Source organism: Colias eurytheme, chromosome 3 (genome assembly GCF_061535395.1).
Source record: "Colias eurytheme isolate Ceu_HAF_F1 chromosome 3, ilColEury1 Martin Lab GWU primary, whole genome shotgun sequence".
Lineage (NCBI taxonomy): Eukaryota > Metazoa > Arthropoda > Insecta > Lepidoptera > Pieridae > Colias > Colias eurytheme.
In genome coordinates, this window is record NC_142982.1 from 451,186 (window position 1) to 471,456 (window position 20,271).

At 31.9% G+C, this 20,271-nt stretch overlaps 1 protein-coding gene across 6 annotated transcripts in view; it reads left to right on the forward strand.

Annotated features, from left to right (window-relative positions):
* The first annotated feature begins 682 nt into the window (after positions 1–682).
* The window catches only part of Eip74EF (Ecdysone-induced protein E74), a 169,739-nt gene continuing 150,150 nt past the window's right edge, over positions 683–20,271 (forward strand). For all 6 annotated transcript variants that reach the window (XM_090118896.1, XM_090118889.1, XM_090118918.1 and 3 more), the window contains exon 1: positions 683–860. The gene's annotated coding sequence lies outside the window, so the exon portion shown is untranslated. The remainder of the gene's footprint in view (positions 861–20,271) is intronic.

Here is a 20,271-nt window from a genome sequence, read left to right on the forward strand (position 1 = left end):
AACCAGCACGTCGTGACGTAGTACATGTTGAAATGTTACGAAAGAAAAAAGTTAAAATATTTATGTGAACTTTGATTTTAGTTCAAAAAAGTGTATACCTATAATGGATGATATAGTCTATTTGCAATCATTATTTTTTTAATGTTTCAATGATTTATTTTATCGTATGTGCTTGATGCATCCCAAAGATATAATACGTTCATGAGAGTCAATTCCAGTTGCATGGAAAACCGGATGCTGCGAAGGATTCAAACAAAAAACAAAGCCAGATTTTCGATATTAAATATTGAGAGAAAGCTGAAGAGCTGATTAAAAAATTAATCCTGTTGTTGTAATCCTTTCGAAGCAGTTTTTAACATTTCTTATATAAATTATAATCCTCTGAAAAGATGATATTTTTGCTTCACTAAGACAAAATCTTAAAAAATAAGTGGGTCATGGCTTAGCCTAGTCTTTTGTGAAAACTCTACAACAAATTACAAAATGTAGAGTGCAAAATTACGTAGCTAATACCGTTGAAAAATGCCAACCAATAAAATAAATTATCAGAGATATCAAATAAATAAAAATTTAAGGCTTTTTAACCCCCTACCAAGGTTAACTCATGACCTGATTTACAAAAATTCACGGCTCCTACCGCACGTCATGAAAATACTCGCGGTACGGGGGCGCGGTGGCGGTTCACTAGTTCAGTGACTCGTTGGCCGCCGAGCTGCGCGGACGTGTGTGACAAACTCTCTGTGGCTATACGTGACAGAAGTGCTGTGCGATATTTGTCAAACTTATTCGGATGTTCAATTTTTGTATGAGATTATTGTGTGCGTGATGGATCAGTGATATTGGATTGCGTTTTGGATCTGGTAAGTTAGTAGAAGCAGTTAAATTAATTAATACGTAATTATATTATTGTGATGTAAATATAAATAGAAAATGTGTTTTTATTGCGCTGTCAAATTAACATAGAGTCTGTTAGTTTTGAATTACTTTCTCCCGCTCTCTTTCGTTCACGTAATTTTCACTTTCGTTCATATTTTTAAATGGCTTGAACTGAGTTCTTTGAACCAAGTGTAAGTTTGTTCATGCGTATACCGTGTATTATTACATAGTATATTGTACTTTGTATTTGCTCTATGTTTATGTGATGATAATATTGTATTTGCAATAGATTTATATAGCTGTAAATTTTAAGTGACAGAATTTGTAATAAGTTATTATCAAAGAAGCATAGTAAAGAAGTCTCTACAATCGCTTTTTTATTGACATTTTTATATTTAAAATATTACACGCAGATAAATTACTTGTTTTTCTCATTATTGTGTATAATATATTCTGCTTATAAATATACGCATGTATTTTTGCACTGTAACTACTACATTTCTGATTTCTCTATGTAGAGTCTTAGCGCGGTGACTTCAAAAGTTTGTATATTTTTAATTAGGCCCAAAAAGGCTGCATTACCTAATGTGACCTTGAACAGATCCTAGGACCTCAGCCTTGAAGGTCGTCACCTTCATTAAATAGTCATAAAACACAAGGTTTCTGATGATACTGTAATGAGATATGAGTAATACGAAGCAATTTGATGACTCTACCAAAACATTACTTTTGTAGAGTTTTTATTTTCGTCTCTGCGAAAATTTATATAATTATCTTACCATATTTGGATGCAGATATTCATATAGATAGAAACTTTCAATTTTACTGTTGTGCATATTTTATATAACAGCATAGTATCGCAACATAGTATTATGATTATATCAGATAGATTTTAATGTTACACGTTTTGTTAAATTGTTTCAATGAGAGTGTAGTTGGGCAAATTAAAATATATTTATTGCATATTTTAATGTTCAGAATATTGAACATTTTAAAACGAAACATCCAGTAAAAGGTTTTGAGAACAATTTAAATCTAAGAAAGTGAAAAAAAAATATTTTATAATGAATTTTTTATAAAAAATATTCAACAATGCAAAACAACAAATTTATATATTCAACAATGAATTTTTTGTTACTTTTTCAGAGTTAATAATAATTATGCATTTTCAATAAAAACAAGAGCGTTAAAATGATAAAATAGAGATTAGTCACATTGTTCGGTTAGTTAGATGACCTACTAGTGCCCCTAGGCTACTAAGTTAGCATAAACAAGAGAAAGTAACTGTATAGGATTAAGACAAAGTACCAGGGCATCAGAAATGCAAGGAATTGTCCGGATGAGAGAGACGGCTGAAACTATCTGGCCTTGTCATTTAATACAATATTGCGCAGTTAAAAATAAATTTGTATAGACATACAATGTTTTGTGTGCATACATTTGGTTTTGTTTTAGTGTGCCTTATTTAAATAAAAGCTCTTTTCAGCTTTTTACACATTATCTATAGTATCTCTTACCTGTGTAGTTGTGTACATATTCGTATATCTATATAAAAAACAATTAATAATCACTAATTAGTTCAAATGTAAATTTTACAAAAATAAACTAAATTAAAAAGCAAGCTAGAGCATTGTAGAGATTATTTACCATTTGTACATATTATAATATAATACATAATATGTACATAAACGCACTGAAACTTTCAGTCTAAAAGTAAGTTTATTTTTACGAACTAACTTTAATGCACCGAAAGTAGATACATACTTTTATTTATTTTTATGAACTAAATTGAATGTATTTTTTATTCAAACACCTTCGACGCTCATCTTTATAAGTAAATGTAGAGAGAGAAGTTATATATAAGTATGTATAATTTTCTGGACTTTTAAATACTGCAATAAGTTAAAATATTGACCAAAACTAACAAATATTATAGCTATGTTTTTTTTTTGGTTTATTGTGAAAGCAGCAAGGACCTCGACATGGACGTCAACCTTATTTCTTCCAATTGGTGATTTTTGTTTCGGAGTTAAGTTCTTTGCAGGAAAATTCAAGATAAATTCAAATAAAAATTCAATTTCTAATTGTGATAGATGTATTAATAACAACCAAATATTTCATCACTTACTCAGATACGACTAAATCGTGAAGGAAGAATTAGTGGGCTTATCAAAATACACTGTATTTATTATGTACCGTATTTGAACTGACTCAATGGAAAATAGTGTACATAGAGTGCTAACTGCAAATACACTGAATTTAGACTATGCATTTCTTTTATAGATAATGTAGAGTTTAGTGTTTAGTTAAAAAGAGAGTCTTTATTTGTATTCTTATATGTTTGTTTGTACATATATAGTGTTTTTGTATACAGGTAGTTCTATTTAATTTGTCATATAGATAGATCTTACCTGATCTAAATTAAAAACGCGGAAAAAATCGCGTGTTAAAATTAGTTACATATTCCCATATCAAGTAAATTAAATTGTTTACTTCTACGCATTAAAACAACAATATGTCTATCTCTATCATTTATTAGCGCATCGGATAGGGACAGAAGGGCTGTGATAAAACTGATAAGATCAAGGTTAGCTGATACCTTATCATCCCTTTACTGTTTCCGCGATTTCCAACCTAGTTTCGATACATTGGTTTGCTCGGATTTGTATATGCTACTTTTGAAGACAGTAACTTAACTGGGGCTGTATTATGACCTGTTATTTCCAGACAGATATAATCATTTATTATAAGCACAACGATATGGTATTGTATGAATTTGCCAGTCAGTTCAATTCACGGCGTAAACTGACTGGGAATTGTTATTCCCAGGTCATAATACGGCCCCTGAATTTTTATAAAACTCTCTGCCCGCCCTGGCTTTGCACTCATTGATAATATGTAATATATTAATTCTAAGAATTGTACATTATAAACTCTTGATGGCTATTGGCTCTACTAGCAAAGTAAAGATTTGTATAATATAACAACTGCACCAAAATTTCCATCAGTTTAGAAAGCTTAATGAAAAATTAATTGAAACAGCTTTCTACATAATTCCTCGTGTAAGTATTTTGATGAATGACTATCGAAAAAGATGTATAAATTATGAATTCAAAACCTTATCAAGTAAATTGTATAGAGAATCTATTAAAACGTCTAAACATAACATAAAGCTTAACACGTAGCTTATACCAAAATGTCAGATTTTTCTGTTTATGATAAATTCAAACTCAAACATTTATTTATTCAATTAGACTTCTTCTAGAAGCACTTTTGAAACGTCATTAAGTACATATTTTTAACATTTACCACCGATTCGGAAAGCAGTATCTACGGAGAAGAATCGGCAAGAAACTCCATAGTTGCTCTTTTTAATCACGATGACGACGACATCTGATATTACGTCCAATAAGATGTTATTTTCACCAAATTCAGGACCGCTGTAAGAAGAGAAGAATTTCGACTCAAAATTGCATTAATAATTACTATATACTTGATGATCAACCCAAACGCATCCCTGGAGACATCAAATGGGTACATATGAATACATTTGTAACTTACATAGCATAACGTGCCAATAACTAACAAAAATTGTTATAGAGTTGTGCCTATGTCCATATTTTGTATATCATGTAAGTGACATTGTACATATTTAATAATTACATAAAAATTGCTTTCTCTAGGTAACTTGGCTGAAGAGTTTGTTTGTTTGGTTAGTTGAACGCGAATCCCAGGAACTCTGCGTCGAATTTGAAAAATATTTCAGTGTCATATAGTTCATTTATCTACACGCTAGGACCAATAGGAGCAGAGCAATGCGGGAAAAACTGCGGGGCACAAATTCATCAAATAAAGAAGACGATTCACTGACGCGCTTAATCCCTAAAATTTAAGGATAAAATAAAAAGCATAAGGGACTAAAATAAAGCATTATAAAGTTATAAATAATAGCTTGATTGCAATTAAATAATAACGAATGCTAATATTAAATCGCTTACGATAATTGGTGATACATCAACTTCCGTAAGTGAAAGTGCTGTTACGTGCGCTGTCGCATTCTTGTTTTTATGTTTGTTTGTGTGACTGTGCGATTAGGTTGTTGTATGAGCATTAGTAGATATATTATTTATTTTTTATTTTAGTTGCAAGGTTTTGTGGTATAAAAGCAAGCATTTGTGCATTTACATCAAACGAACATAGAGCTAGGGCATAGAGCAAGAGTATTCTTTCGTGATCTTTTAGTGTAAAATAGGTGCAGTCGTTTTAAAGTGATGTGCTTAAGCATTATGCAACTGATTCATATTCATAAATTCTGAATGGAATTTTTTTATTTCATTTCTAATCCATGTTAATTTTCCATTTACTATAAAAGGTAGTAAGTATACACTTTCAAAAGAATACTTACAATGTTCTTCAATAAGTTATTTGTGCGAAATCAAACAAAAATAATTGCTATATGTTTAAAGTATTACCAAGTTATAATTAGTCCATATAATAATATAATGTTCTATTTATCGAGTTACAGCGAGTAGGCCTAAGTTCATTGCACCCGCTATCTCCATTTCGCGCCCAAATCGTACCATAGATTAAAAATAAACCATTGCCTGGCCAGCAAGGAGGTTTATTATAACAGTTTAAACTGCATGAAAAATATTTAAGTCTTAGGAAAATATTAAGTACCTACATATTTTTAATGTCAAAATATGTACAAATAAAAAAATCCTTAGGTATGAAATGATAAAAGATAGTCATTTAAAAGCAATAATTTAAACGCCAACTGAATATTATTTTAATATCTTAAAGTAATAGTACCTACAACTACGCTTATTTTATTATTTTTATTGCAAGTATTTTTTAAAACTTCATAATGCCAAATTTCGAATAGGTACCTTAAAAACCTTTTTGAAGTGAAACTTCTTTATCGGGGTTGGAAAAAAATTTATTGTAACATTTTTTCGTTACGCGTGACATTTCTCCGTTACGCGCCATCTTTTTCTTATCCCTACCACGCGTGATTCGACGTATTTCTGTAAAGTTGCATATAGTAAATTATTTTTTAAAAAATAAGGTCATAAAGAAGTTTCACTTCTTACGTGTGTACACTAAGTACACGCACACATTTTTTTTTAAATTAACTGAGTATTACTAATTACAAGTAAAACCGAGCGGTAATGTTAGTGCAGTTTATAATTGTATATAATCACTCAGTGCCCAAATAACAGGCCATTGACCCGCCTAAATAAATTATTTTTAATGCATTATCAATGAAAGTTTATCGACTTTCTTATTGTATGTATTATTTACGATTCGCGTGTAGATACATAAACTTTGCACCCGGATCTTAGATATATTTGTTAAACTAGCCAATAATAGAATATAGAAAAATGTATATGTTTTTTATAATTATTAATTACTTGTTCAAAAATTTTGTACAATATCTGAAGTAAGGTGGATTAACTAATTAATAAATAGGGATTAAATGAAACACATTGAGGTCGATAAAATTATATTCACGGATATAAAAATACGTATATATAAACCTTCTCAAAATTCATTGTTTATAAGTGTTATTTAAAAAATTATTATATGTTAAATAATGTACATAACAAGGACCAATAAATAAAGAACCTTGAGATATCTGTCACATAGACAACGGTCAAGCAATAAAACACCCAATTAATAATCTACGTCATCCAAGTGTATATTACAAAAAATAACACCCACGTAATAAAATAAACAAGTCGGACAGTCCTATTTCTAATCTAGCCGCGTCAAGGTTTGCGAATTTTTCTCCAACACGCCTCTCCTTGACACAGTTAATGCGATGATGCGCGGTTACGCGCGAAAAATGCTCCACAGACTATATTCGCGTGTTTATGAAAAAATGAGCGGCCAGTGTTGAATTGTCTTTGGTAAATTAAAAAAAAATCGATGTGTTCTTTTTTTGGATGCTTTGGATGCCCTTTTGAGGGTTTGGCGTAAATAAAGTTTTTTTTCAGAAGCACAGATTAACAATGATTGGTTTTATCCACTTAAACTCAACCTTTTGCTGTTAAAATTAATATATCAATACAGTTATTAGTAAGATAGTTTTCGTAATTTGTTTTATCTTAATGTAATTCGAATGATTACTAATACATTTGCGAAAAAACTAGGTCATACAGTATCTTATCTTATCAGTAACGGTTTAGGATAAATAAATATTTATGTCCACTTTTCGTCATCCATGACCACGACCATCATAATGATTTAAAGGCTTTGTGATATTTTTATTTGCGTGGATAGTAAATCTTCGTCCATTTTTAAAATAATCGCGATTTATCTGCTCTTTGGTATGTTGTAAAAAATAGCGTACATATTTAATACGAATTTCAAATTTATTGAAATACGTGTCAATTTTTTTCCATAACAGTGACAAGAAGCTTAAAGAGCCTGATATATCTTTTTTATTAAATTTAAATACATCCACGTGGGATACAATATAAAAATAAACTTTACTCATAGAGTTGTGCTCTATATTCTAAGATTTTTTTTAATTTTATTCAATTGTTCAGTCTGGTGATATTTTTCAATTGACCCACATACACACGTGTTATGTGTGGGACATGGGTTATTTTTGGCGAAATCTATCAGCTTATTTCGGGGATATTTTAGGTTATTAGATCAGATCGGTGGTAAGTAGTTGTTTCGTAGTTTGACTCAATATTCCTACATTTTATGTTAAAAGTTCTAATTCATTGAACCAGTGTAATTTGCTCATGTAATCATATATTTAATAATAAAATAATTAAGAAAATAATTCCAGATTCCGAGAGATTCAGAGAAGAGAATTCCGCCCAAAATCAAACTCAATAGGGAACAAATATTTTGTTTGTTAGTATTTACTGAAAAACTACACAACTGATTTAAAATACTTTTTATTACTACCAAGATACCTTTTACGAAGTAAGATGGAATATATAGGTAATATTATTTTATCCCAGACGGAACCGGAACAAACGTCTAGTATAGTTGCATAACATTAGCTATTCGTCCTTTACTCGCATAATTCAAATTCACATCTCCTTAAAAGCATTCTTCAAGGTCACATCTACTAAAACAACAGAACTCACCTACATAAGCTCAGTGATACAGGTGTGAACAGACAGACGGTTCCGCATTCACTATAATATGCATTTTGTATTATTTCGGCCAACTGGTTAAATATTAACGCGTGTTCAAATTGGGAAGAAAATATTAAAGTCTGTGTATTAATTATTTTGATGCATTTAAGATGAAAATGTTTTAGAAGTACTATTCGGTGATTATTTATATTAAATATTTGATATTATGAAGGTTGAGTGTCTACAACTGGATTAAACAACAAAAGGATAAAAAAAATCTCGTAAAAACTAATTGTTGGACCCGGTTAAAGATGACATTTATAAAGTACTAGCAGTCCGCCCCGGCTTCGCCCGTGGTACATGTTTAAGTTTTCTCTCCATAAGAACCATCCTCGTACTTCAAGGAATATTATAAAAAAAGCATTATCAAAATCGGTCCACCCGTTCACGCGTGATGACTAAGGAAAACGGGTTTCATTTTTATATACATATATAGATATTCATTATATTATGTAGTATTATAGCAATTATAGAGCGTTGAATTTATTAAAAAAAAAAAAATTAATACCTAGACTTATGAAAAAACTCAAAATTATTAACCTACATTTGAATTGATTTAGCGGGTTTTTGTTTAAACAAATGCAAGACAGTTTATAATAAAGGCATAATTATTGCATGAAAATGGAAGCCATAATATAAGCAATAAAAATAAACTCAAATACAATGATTTTTAAAAAGTATTTTTTTTTATTTTTTACTTTTAAAAAATCATTGCTCAAATACCTAACATGAAATATTTTTATAAGATTTAAATAAGAACAGCAGTTATAACATTGTTATTTATATCAAGAAAATAAAACACAAAATTTTGATTTAAAAAAACATAAACCCTGTCATACGTAAAATATCATTCAAAGCAAACAAAACAAAATTAGGTACTGTTTTTAGAAGGAACAATAACATAGCGGCTTTTTAATTGTTTTACGAGTAAAGGGTTGACAGATAAAAAATGACTGCATATTTTATGGCGGGCAACTAAGTTATAAATAACTAAATTAGTTGTGCTTACTTTCTTCTTTACTTTTTACAACTTTCTTTGTAAATAAAATTTATTTTATTTTAAACAAAAACAAATACAAGACAATAATACGCATTGGGTATATTTTAAATTTTGACAGCGGTTTTTAAATACAGTTTATAAAATCTTATTGCTTTCTGTCAATTAACTAACAATTAAATAAGGTATATTTATATTATACCAAACCTTTTATTTATTAATATATTAATTCATATTAAAATAAATTCTTCTTATTTGTTTTAACTTTTCGAGATTTCCATAGAATTTCTTTATCAAATTTTCGCGCCATTTTTGTCACAGATTAAAAATAAAAAAAAATCAATCAGAGAAAAAAGTACAGCCTGCCAGGTGTCGATTCGTCGATGATAATAAGCATTGTCTACATAATTGAAATGAGTAATGTACTGGGCCGGTAAACAGCGCCAACCTTCGGCTCTACCTGCACACAAATGGCCCTCGATTCAATTTAAACTTAACCCACTGATCATGACACACATTCGACGATTACGCGTGTGTGCTTATACACAAAATTCATGTACCCTTTACGATTTTTAGATACTATTCTCGTATATGGGTCATAGTTTCCGCGAATGAAGTATGAATACATCCGCAGGTTTTATTTGGCACAGATTCGCTAAACCATTATATTGGCTGTATTCGTCTAGCCATAGACATCACGGTGTATTTTTAATAAATCATATTTAAAATTTCCATTTGGCATTTGAATGTTAAGTAAATGTTTTTTGAAATTCAAGGATCGAATTTAATATTTAAAAGTGGCGTTACAAAAATGGAATTGCTTACTTATTTTGTATGTTATGAAAACAATAAATATGATAACTTCAAAGATGTAATTTTATTAAAAAACAGCTCAATAAAAATAATAACGTTCAAATTGATTCGGCGAAGGTGGAAAGAGCGGACGCCAGATAGAGACAAGGCCATTCGTCAAGGTCCACGAAATATTTTAATTGTAAAAATATAGACTCTATTGCGTTGCTATAAAGTTGTCGATTCCTTGGCAAATAAGCGGTAGTGCAAGACAATAAGTTTGGTGTTTTAAATGCAGTATTTTCAGTAATAGGTAGAGATCAAGGTTGATTTACGCGGAGTAAGACGTAAGGTCGCGAACACATGTAACTATCTTACTGGGAATAAAGACTTAGTAAACTTTGTGAGATAGGTATTATGTTAAGCTAAGAAAATATTTGTGGATCATCTTGATGTAATTAATAAAAAAAAAGACTTACAAAATGTACTCTATACTCTACATTTCGGCATTGTTACACGATGAATCTCTGTACTATATAATTTGTGGAAGAAAGTGGGATTCATAAATGGGTTTTTAAATCTTTTAACCTAAAAAGATGCCTGGCTAAATCGACATTTATTATATCGTGTAACAATGTAAAAATAGAGCATATTTAACTCGTAAGTGGGTCAGGGATGGAACGAAATCTTAATTACAACCAAGTAAGAGGCCCGGGAACAATGACTGTGGGAAAATTAACGTGCTTATGACGTTGATCGATGGAGCAAGCACACACAGCGCTGCAGACCTTTGGATGGGTGCTCGATACCACGCTATATTGATTTAACACGCAAAAGGCATAGAAAAGGTGCGCGTGTGAGCGAGGAATGTACCAGGATCGCATAATGTATTAGGAAGTTGATATCCAGTTATCAGAGGGGCGGTACTATCTCACTAGGCCAAGGTCAGCCGACCAAACCATCGCGACCTCTGCGATACTACTATCAGATCCACCTTAGCTTCAATGAGCGTAACGCCGCGGGGGCAGGGGAGGCCTACGTGTGCTGGTCGCTGCGAGGATACCGAATTCGGCCGAAGGTTGTCGACAAAGCTCGAGTGAATTCAATAATATAATTAGCTTGTAATGTATCAACAAATGTCTTGCGCCCAAGGTTCGTGGATTTATGGTGCAATTTTTGAGACAAATTCAGTGATCGCTGTTATTAATTGCATGTTTTGTTAGCGTTGTAGAATAAAAATCTCACATTGGAATTGGAACAGAAATAGCGAGAGAATGTTCATTCAAAGTATGTTATAAATGCGAAATTAACTCAGTCTAATCCGCTAACTGTGTTGTTTGAAACGCTGAGCGGATTTTGTCAAGTTTTTATATACTGACAGATGGAATCTTCGAAGAACACATAAGCTTTGTAATGTAGAGATAACATTAATAGGGGATGAAATAAGGGATGTCAATTTGTATTATTATGAACGTGCTTATAAAGTACGATCAAGGCAAGGTAATGAGAAATAATTTATTCTTATTTGGAGGTAAACTTTTTGTTAAAGTGTTAATTTAAAACAGAAAGGCAGACAAAAGAACGTGTAACGTGACTGCTAACAAAAACCATCAAATGGTTAGGGTGTTTTGTTGTGACAAGTTGAATTGTTTTTTGTTAAAAAATAAAAGCTTACGAAGCTTATAAGGAAAGGATTTTTACTAATTACAAGAGTATTGCATTAAATACATATAATATTTGATATGTTAAAATTTAACATAGTCGTAGGTGGCTAAAAACTAGACTTTATTAATCAAAGACCGAAATGGTCTTAGGTGAAAAGCACAAAAAAGACAACATATTTTTTGGTGGAATTCTAATTATTTTGATTTATTTATTACAATATTTGTAAACAATCTGTAAACATGCTAAATAATGAACAACAAAATTACATCATCCATAAAAAATAAAAAAAACAAACGCTATTTTTGACGTGACAGACAACAATATTTTCCTTTAAAAGCCAAACATTAAAAAAATATTCCAGTACAAACAAGAGCTGAGTCACGTATTGAAATTCAGGGCGATTACGAAATATTTAGCTGCATTTTGCTGTTAGACACTTTATAACAATGGTTACTCAATGCAACCTACATAATATGTATGTGGCACACGCGAATATTTGATGTAATCAATATTATTACAATAATACACTTAATTCTCATTACTGTTCTGTTTTTATAGTCTATGGTCAATGGAAAAATTAAAAAATTGCTTGTACTTGTTCTTTCGAGGTTAGTCTATGGTTATAATAGAAAAACAAAATGGCGTTTTGGCGGGATTATGAATTTTATTTATCGTGCGGAAAAGAATTGGCAAGAAAAATGCTAGCTCAACTTGCCTATCGTAGAATAAATAAAAAATATAGACTAAATATATTAAGGCGCCATTTTTGTGTGCCAAAAGTTGCTAGGTTTATTTTGTGGAGAATTTTCGTTATATATATAATGGTATGATTCATGTATATTACTGAATTATAAGTTGGTAAGGCTGGGTTGGTTAAGGCTGTTTTTTAACATTGTTTGAGAACTCTTTTCTACAAAAATAACTCAACTAGTTTTTCTCATCGATTTGCTGATATAAATTTATATACACATTATTATAAAGATTGATTTTTAATAGTTATTTAATGTTAAATACAGATATATAATGAGTATTCATTGATAGTTTCCACTTTTTAAGCTTTAACATAAATTTAATACACCGAAAATGGGTGTTTCAATTAAAATCGGTAGTGGGTTTATTATAAATAGCTGTTTCTTAATATAGAAATTGGGAATAATGGATAAAGTGGGAGTATTTAGTTTTAAAAGAAAGTCTGTTAAATAAATCTCAATAGTGCAATTAATAAACGTTACATATCATGGTATCTGTTTTTTTATATATATTATGTTAATATATTTTCGTTCATGTTATATCAGCTAACCAAAAATATGTTTAATTTTAGCCTAGTCATATTATATTTACTAAATATCAAAAATCTTCAAATTTTCACTGTGCAGTATTGTTTTCGAAATAAATATGTCGGCGCAACGACGATAAACGACTACCCTCATACTACTAAATAATTATAACTAGCTAAAGTTTACTTTGATCTTTTTAAATAAGTGGTTGATTCATTAATCATCCACTAATGAAATAATTAAATTAACGAAATAATTAATCTTTGTTAAAAATGATAAAAATTCATTGTAAAAATTCGAGTGGCAACACTCAGACTAATTCTTGTGAGTCATGGTTTGCTTTAAATGCGATCGCCCGACGGCACAGAGCACATTCACTCGCCGGCCGTCGGAGCGTTCGGAGCTCTCTCTATAATTTCCACGTAGATTAAAAAGGCAGTAAAATACCAACGGGCGTTCTACTTCGAGTATGAGCGCCTGCCCTGATGATGGTGACGTCGGAATTGCTGACGTCACTCTTTTAAAAATAGCCTTTCGGGCCTTGCTTCCGTTATCAGAAGTGGGATAGAATTCAAGCTCTCTCTTTTTAAATGTTAACGTTTACGTAGTTTTGTAACGGCATACTGGCGTTTGTGTTTTTTCGTGCGTTGTGTAAAGTAAAAGTTTGTTACGTGGATTATTGTAACGGGAGTGTAGTTCATCGAAGGAATTGTGTGTGTTATCTGAACTGCACCTCTCTTTGTGATAAGCATAAATCTACGAGAACCTCCGAGAAATCTACGAGAACCTTCGAGAATCTGCCTATATCACAAATGAGTAGGTGTTGATCACATGATACGCGAACGGACTGTGTCTGTCATGTGGAGTGTTCAGTATTCTGAAAGGTCAGTGTGGCCGAGGCAGTGTGTTTTTGAAATCCCGAGATGAACTACCGAAGTGTTGTAATACGAGAAAAGGCGTACGAGGACGTACGATTGTCAGTATGGCCGTGTTAGACTTAAAATCTACGAGAACCTCCGAGAAATCTACGAGAACCTTCGAGACTCTCCGAGAACCGACACAAAATACGCCGAGAATCGTTCTCTTCTTCTTTGTCGATTCACTCTTGGCAGAGTGGTCGTGGTCACGTTGAGACATCCACATTGGTAGTGGAGGCGGACACAGCTTTCCGCACGATCTCCCGCCATGTCTTCCTGTTACTAGACTGTCTGGTGCAGTCTGATACACAAATTCCTATAGCAGATTTCACTTGGTCAGTCCAGCGCATTAGTGACCTGCTTTTACAACGAGGCTGGTGCAGAGCGCGCACCGCCTGTCAGTATGGCCGTGTCGGCGCAACGACGATAAACGACTACCCTCATACTACTAAATAATTATAACTAGCTAAAGTTTACTTTGATCTTTTTAAATAAGTGGTTGATTCATTAATCATCCACTAATGAAATAATTAAATTAACGAAATAATTAATCTTTGTTAAAAATGATAAAAATTCATTGTAAAAATTCGAGTGGCAACACTCAGACTAATTCTTGTGAGTCATGGTTTGCTTTAAATGCGATCGCCCGACGGCACAGAGCACATTCACTCGCCGGCCGTCGGAGCGTTCGGAGCTCTCTCTATAATTTCCACGTAGATTAAAAAGGCAGTAAAATACCAACGGGCGTTCTACTTCGAGTATGAGCGCCTGCCCTGATGATGGTGACGTCGGAATTGCTGACGTCACTCTTTTAAAAATAGCCTTTCGGGCCTTGCTTCCGTTAAATATAATAAAATATCAATGCACAATTGAACCAAATCAGTTCAAACAAAAACTCCAATTATAAAATCTTCTTACGTATAAATTCATTCGGAATCCGGTAGTGCGAGCCAGAGCGAGACGGACATATCGATATGACACGAGCGCGAGCGAGACCGCAGCAAGGTTACTCTCAATGCCGGCGACACTAGTGCTGTGCGGAACATAATTGTATCGATTTTTTATGTCAATCGACAAAAACTTGACGCTAATGATTAAATGACTTTTATTTTCCTGTAAGTGCCTTTTAAAAGTTTGTAATAACAGCCAACTTAATGAAACTCATAATGATTTATGGCTTCATAATGCCTTAAGTGGTCTTTGAGAAATCATGCGTAGATGAAGTATTTTACGAAAATATTATTTTAATTTGTTTTTAATAGTGATGTCAAAAGTTATTTCTTAAAATATCATGTGATTAATTCAAAAACATGTATCTAAAACGAGCTGATGTTTACAATAGAAAGACATTGATACTATTATGTAACTAATCAAAACAATTCAGCCAATACTCGTGCTCATAACATCAGCTATTGGATATTGATTGTTATTTATAACTTTACTGCTAAGTGCTATTGCAGTATAACAATACTTAAATGTCATTGCTGTGTTCTCGTCATGACATTTAGCTGTGGAATATTCCAGAGCAAATACCGATTTAAGAAAACCATCGTCAAAAATACGATTTGAAAAAAGCAACATATACAATGCACGTTCTTTTAAAACGTCATAAACAATAAGAAATTTATCTTATTCGCTTTCCCGCGCAACCTTGTAACGATATTTGCTCGAATAATTTAGGTTATCTTCACCGAAAAATCCCGCGGGCAGCCAAAAGATCCATATAAGGCCACAATAAGGCAACCTGAGGCCGCTAGTCAGAGTGAGGCCAAGCGACTGACATAGACCTAGATACTGTGACATTGGCACTACATTCATGAACTGAGGTCGCTCGTTCGTTTAAAAATAATTGCGGCGAACACTTCGCGCCATTTCTGCGTTTTGACAGATCTTTTGAATTTCGAATAAATTTACGCGTTGTGCTTTTACTTTTTTCCTAAATTTTTTTTTTGCTCCAGAATTAAAACCTGCCAGTTACAATTAAATACAGAATGTAACAGGTAATTCGATTAAATAACGCATATAAATTCAGTCACAGATAACTAAAGCTGATTAACTTATAGCTTTTTAAATGGTTCATGTTAATTCAATGCAGAATATAGATAAGAAAATGGAATATATTTCGAATTTCTTTCGCAAGCGTGATGTGACGCTGTATCCTTATATCACAACCTTCCTCCCGCCTTGGAACGTGGTCACGATTGTTAATTTATTTATCTATTTATACATAGTAACAAGTGGAATAAAAAACGGGGTCATTTCGCGTTTATATGTTTACATTCACTTGCAAGTATGTTCGAACAATATCATATAAAATTTTCTTTCTAGAATTAATGCATATGGGATTGTGCTTCTATCACGATGGGATGGCTGCACGGATTAGGATGAAATTTAGCATAGAGATAGATTATAGTCTGCTGTCTTCTTTAGCCATTGGCTGCTTTCTGTTAGTATACTATTCGAGCGGATTTAAGCTAGTACATTTATATATAGGAAATATTTACGTAATAATTATGAACTTGAGTCACGTTAAAAATTAACAAGATAGAGAGTTTAAATTTAATTGAAATTACCAATTGAAAAGACCATAAATATAATAATTCGTTAAAGAATTAACAAAATAATTTTAATCATAAATTAAAAATTACACCTAACAACAGTTTTCTTCATAAATAATAATTAAAATGTCTAATACTGTTAATGCATTGAATATTTAATTTGATATTTACATATTTTCAGATTTCTCTAATCAATAAATTATACAAATAATGGAAAGTGTTCATAAATTCAAATATATGCAGTTTGGTAATAGAGTTATGTAAGGTTCATTAATTTAACTTGCATAGATGGGGAAAATTATCGATAGCTTTCACCTGCGGCTTTTCTCGCCTCGCCTCGTACTACCTAGAACCAAAAGGAGCGGAGCAATGCGGGTAAAACCGCGGGGCACAGCTAGTTGTATAATAAAAACTTTTTTATATATTATTGCGATGTTTTTGGTCAATATTTATTTAAATGCAAATAATATAAAATCATATAGACACTTGCACTTGAATACGTTTACATATCGATTATAATGACTTGGCTGTATTTCACAAAGTGAAAGGAATTCTGTAGCAGGCTTTTTTCGTAGCAAAGTGCTACGGCGTAGCGGCTCTACGCTCACGATTACAACCTTTTACTATCATAATTCATAATTCATTGTGGGTAAACAAACAACACCTTTCTATTATTTTTAATTATTTACGCTATTTTGATGCTTATCACATGCTTAATAGAGGAACATAATAAATTATAGTATACATAAAAACAATTAAAATACCTTCTAACTGTTTATTGGATTGAATGTTTATTGTTTATTCGATGGAAGAACAAGAATCGTTAAAAAATGGGAAGAAGTTGATTTTTAAACTCATATCTATATACTAATATTATAAAGCGTTTATTTGTTTGAACGCGATAATCTCAGAAACTACTGCTCCTATTTGAAAAATTCTTTCGGTATTAGATAGCCCATTTATCGAGGAAGGTTATAGGCTATATATCATCACCCTAAGACCAACAGAAGCTGAGCAATGCGGGTGAAACCGCGGGGCACAGCTAGTATAAAATAAATCAAAGAAACTTAATATACAAAACATTTTTCATTAATGAAGGTACAAAATGTTTATAAATAACTTTCAGATCCATTTAAACGTATCGAATTACGCAAAAGAAAGCCTATCTTTTACGCATTATTCGTAAAAAGGTCACGCGAATCGCCATTGAAAAGAATATTACATAACAGAGTAACACTGCGCAAGTCACAACACAAACAAATTGTGTGGGTAGTAATTAATCATATTTAAATACAAAACAGTGGCCCAGCAGTGGGGAAAAATATAAAAAATGGGCTGATGATAAATCAAACTTAATTTAAAATGTACTGCGTCGCGGCAGGCCAAGAAAAGATGGCGGGATTAACTGGACCAATTTAATAGAGACTGCAGGTCTACAATAGCACAAGATCGTGATTCATGGAAGCGCTTTGGGGAGGCCTTTGCCCAGCATTGGAATACAACGGGCTAATACAATACAACAATATTACAATAAATTTAATGAAATTTAATTTAGTTAACGTGAATGAGAACACGGAATAGTTGGTGTACCTAAATCACTTCTCTACAAATTTATCAGTTAATTCTGAGATTTTTTCGTTTTTGGCACTTAATAAGCAAAGAGAATTCATTCATCTCTCGATAGCAGGTTAATTCAACAACAGAATCGTAAAATCGTAAACTATGATATAATATGCAGTAATAGATTCAGCATTACTGCAAAAACACGTAATAACTTCAAAAAAAGCAATACTTAGCTTTAAAATTTTCACGCTATAATTAATGAACAACAATATTTTGAATAGAAAAACTACGCATCCGCGATCGTCACAGGGCGGCACGTAAGGGCGGCGCCCTATTGATCGCGTAGTACGCATCCACCCCCCCCTCCCCCTCCGCGGGGGATGAACCTAGTTCCACGTGGATACTTGGAGCTATTAATAGTTTAATAGTGGGTGTATTTACTTTATAGAAAGTGGAAAGAAATTAAAGTTTAAGGAAAAGGTCCTTTAAAATGTAAATCAGGCAAAAAAGGCCACAAAGGTTTCAATAGGATGGGATCAATGGATTTATGTGAAACTAGCTTTTAATATGTTTAGTTTCATTTAATTAAAATAGCCTGTGATAAAATTACAAAAGCAACCTAAAAATCATATCCATATCAAAAAATATGTAGTCATTTTATCAACCTCTAGTTACACACGTATGTAGGCACAAGAGTGATCTTTAGTTATTCCTAGGTTTAATAAAAAATAATTAAGGGCCGATTTTTCAATGCTTGGATAAAACTTATCCGTCCAATAAAGTATTACACAATAATATTAAAATGTCACCGCGTAAACTGTCAAATACAGGCAATTAGAATACGTTTTTAAAATGGTAGTTACATTATTCGACGAATAAGTTTTATCCAAGCATTGAAAAATCGGCCCTAAAACAAATTAATGATCCACAAAACAAAACTAAAACTTACACAACGGACAAAGCCACAACTTTAAATTAGAGTCAATTCCTCTAATATGATTTTGACAGGTTAGGTTTCGCAGACTATGTTTTGACAAGTTCCCCTCCAAAACCTAGTCTGTCAAAGTTACTACAACCACGAGAATATTATCCAATGTCATACATATACAATGACGCGCAGCTGCGGTTCGCTTTCATTCACGTCATAACAGAAAGTGACTATAAAATACGTTTCAGATATTGAAGCACGCAACTAGCTGTGTACGCAGTAAATTATTATATAATCTGCTGTCAAATAGTATTGGTCATTTAACGGGATTAAAACGCGTAAAATATGCAGTTATGATATAGTATGACAGAGAGCGCGGGCTTTCAGTTTTGAAGATTTTGATTGATGTATTCATTTTCTTTTCTTAACTATGTTGACATTAAAATGGATCTTTATGTGTTAAAAATTTGGTTATATTTAAAATTGTTACTTTAAAACTTAACATGTCTGTAGCTCAAAAACGACTGTTTTGTAGGCAGTTTAATTATTATAAAAGAAATGCAGACTGTATAGTAATCCTTAAAGAAAAACAATGTACATATTTGTATAAGAAATACTCTTTGCCGTAAAAATATATTATATATTTTAATTTAATTAAAAAATATGTTGAATGTTTAGTGAACTCAGGTCATTTTTTAGGCGTGAGGTATTATAAAATAGTATAATTTTAATATAAATCAAAGATACATAAATATTGGTTATGAAGAGATAATGGGATAAACATGAAAACATTTCTGGGAAAAATATAATCAGATTTATAATATTACCAGTTCTTAGAACTGTTAGAGGCGGTTAATATTCGTTGAATCGTATTTATACTAAAATGACATGTCAATATGGTTCTAATTGGATATTATAGGAAATTAATGATTAAGATTTTCTTAAATACCTAAGTTAAAATACTACAGTGGAAATATAATTGGACAGTACATAAAATTTTATGTTAAACTAGCGGTCCGCCCCGGCTTCGCCCGTGGTACATATTTATGTTTTCTCTACATAAAAACCATCCTCGTACTTCAAGGAATATAATAAAAAAAGAATTATCGAAATCGGTTCAGCCGTTCTCGAGTTATGCGCTTACCAACACATTTTGCGATTCATTTTTATATATAAGAAGAAGAAGATTAGAAGGAAGGTTGCAATTAAACTTTTTGATTCGACTTGTGCACATTTGGGGTTTGTGTCTGAAAGAAACATCATACTCAATAGCTATAGATACAATTCCTAAATAAAATATACCAGTTAGTATAAAAATAACTCAACATCCGCTTAGAACTAGAAAGAAAAACATAAAAGGTTGCATTCGTCCTTTAATCAAAAGAAATAATCTTCTAGATATTGAAAATTACACGTTCTAAGAAGAAGTAATAACAAAATAAACAATAAATATTTTTAGTTTAACGAGCGTGAAATGCAGCGAGTTTTCCCGGGCAAAGCTCGTTGCTAGGCAACCGCTTGGTGCCTCCCCGGCC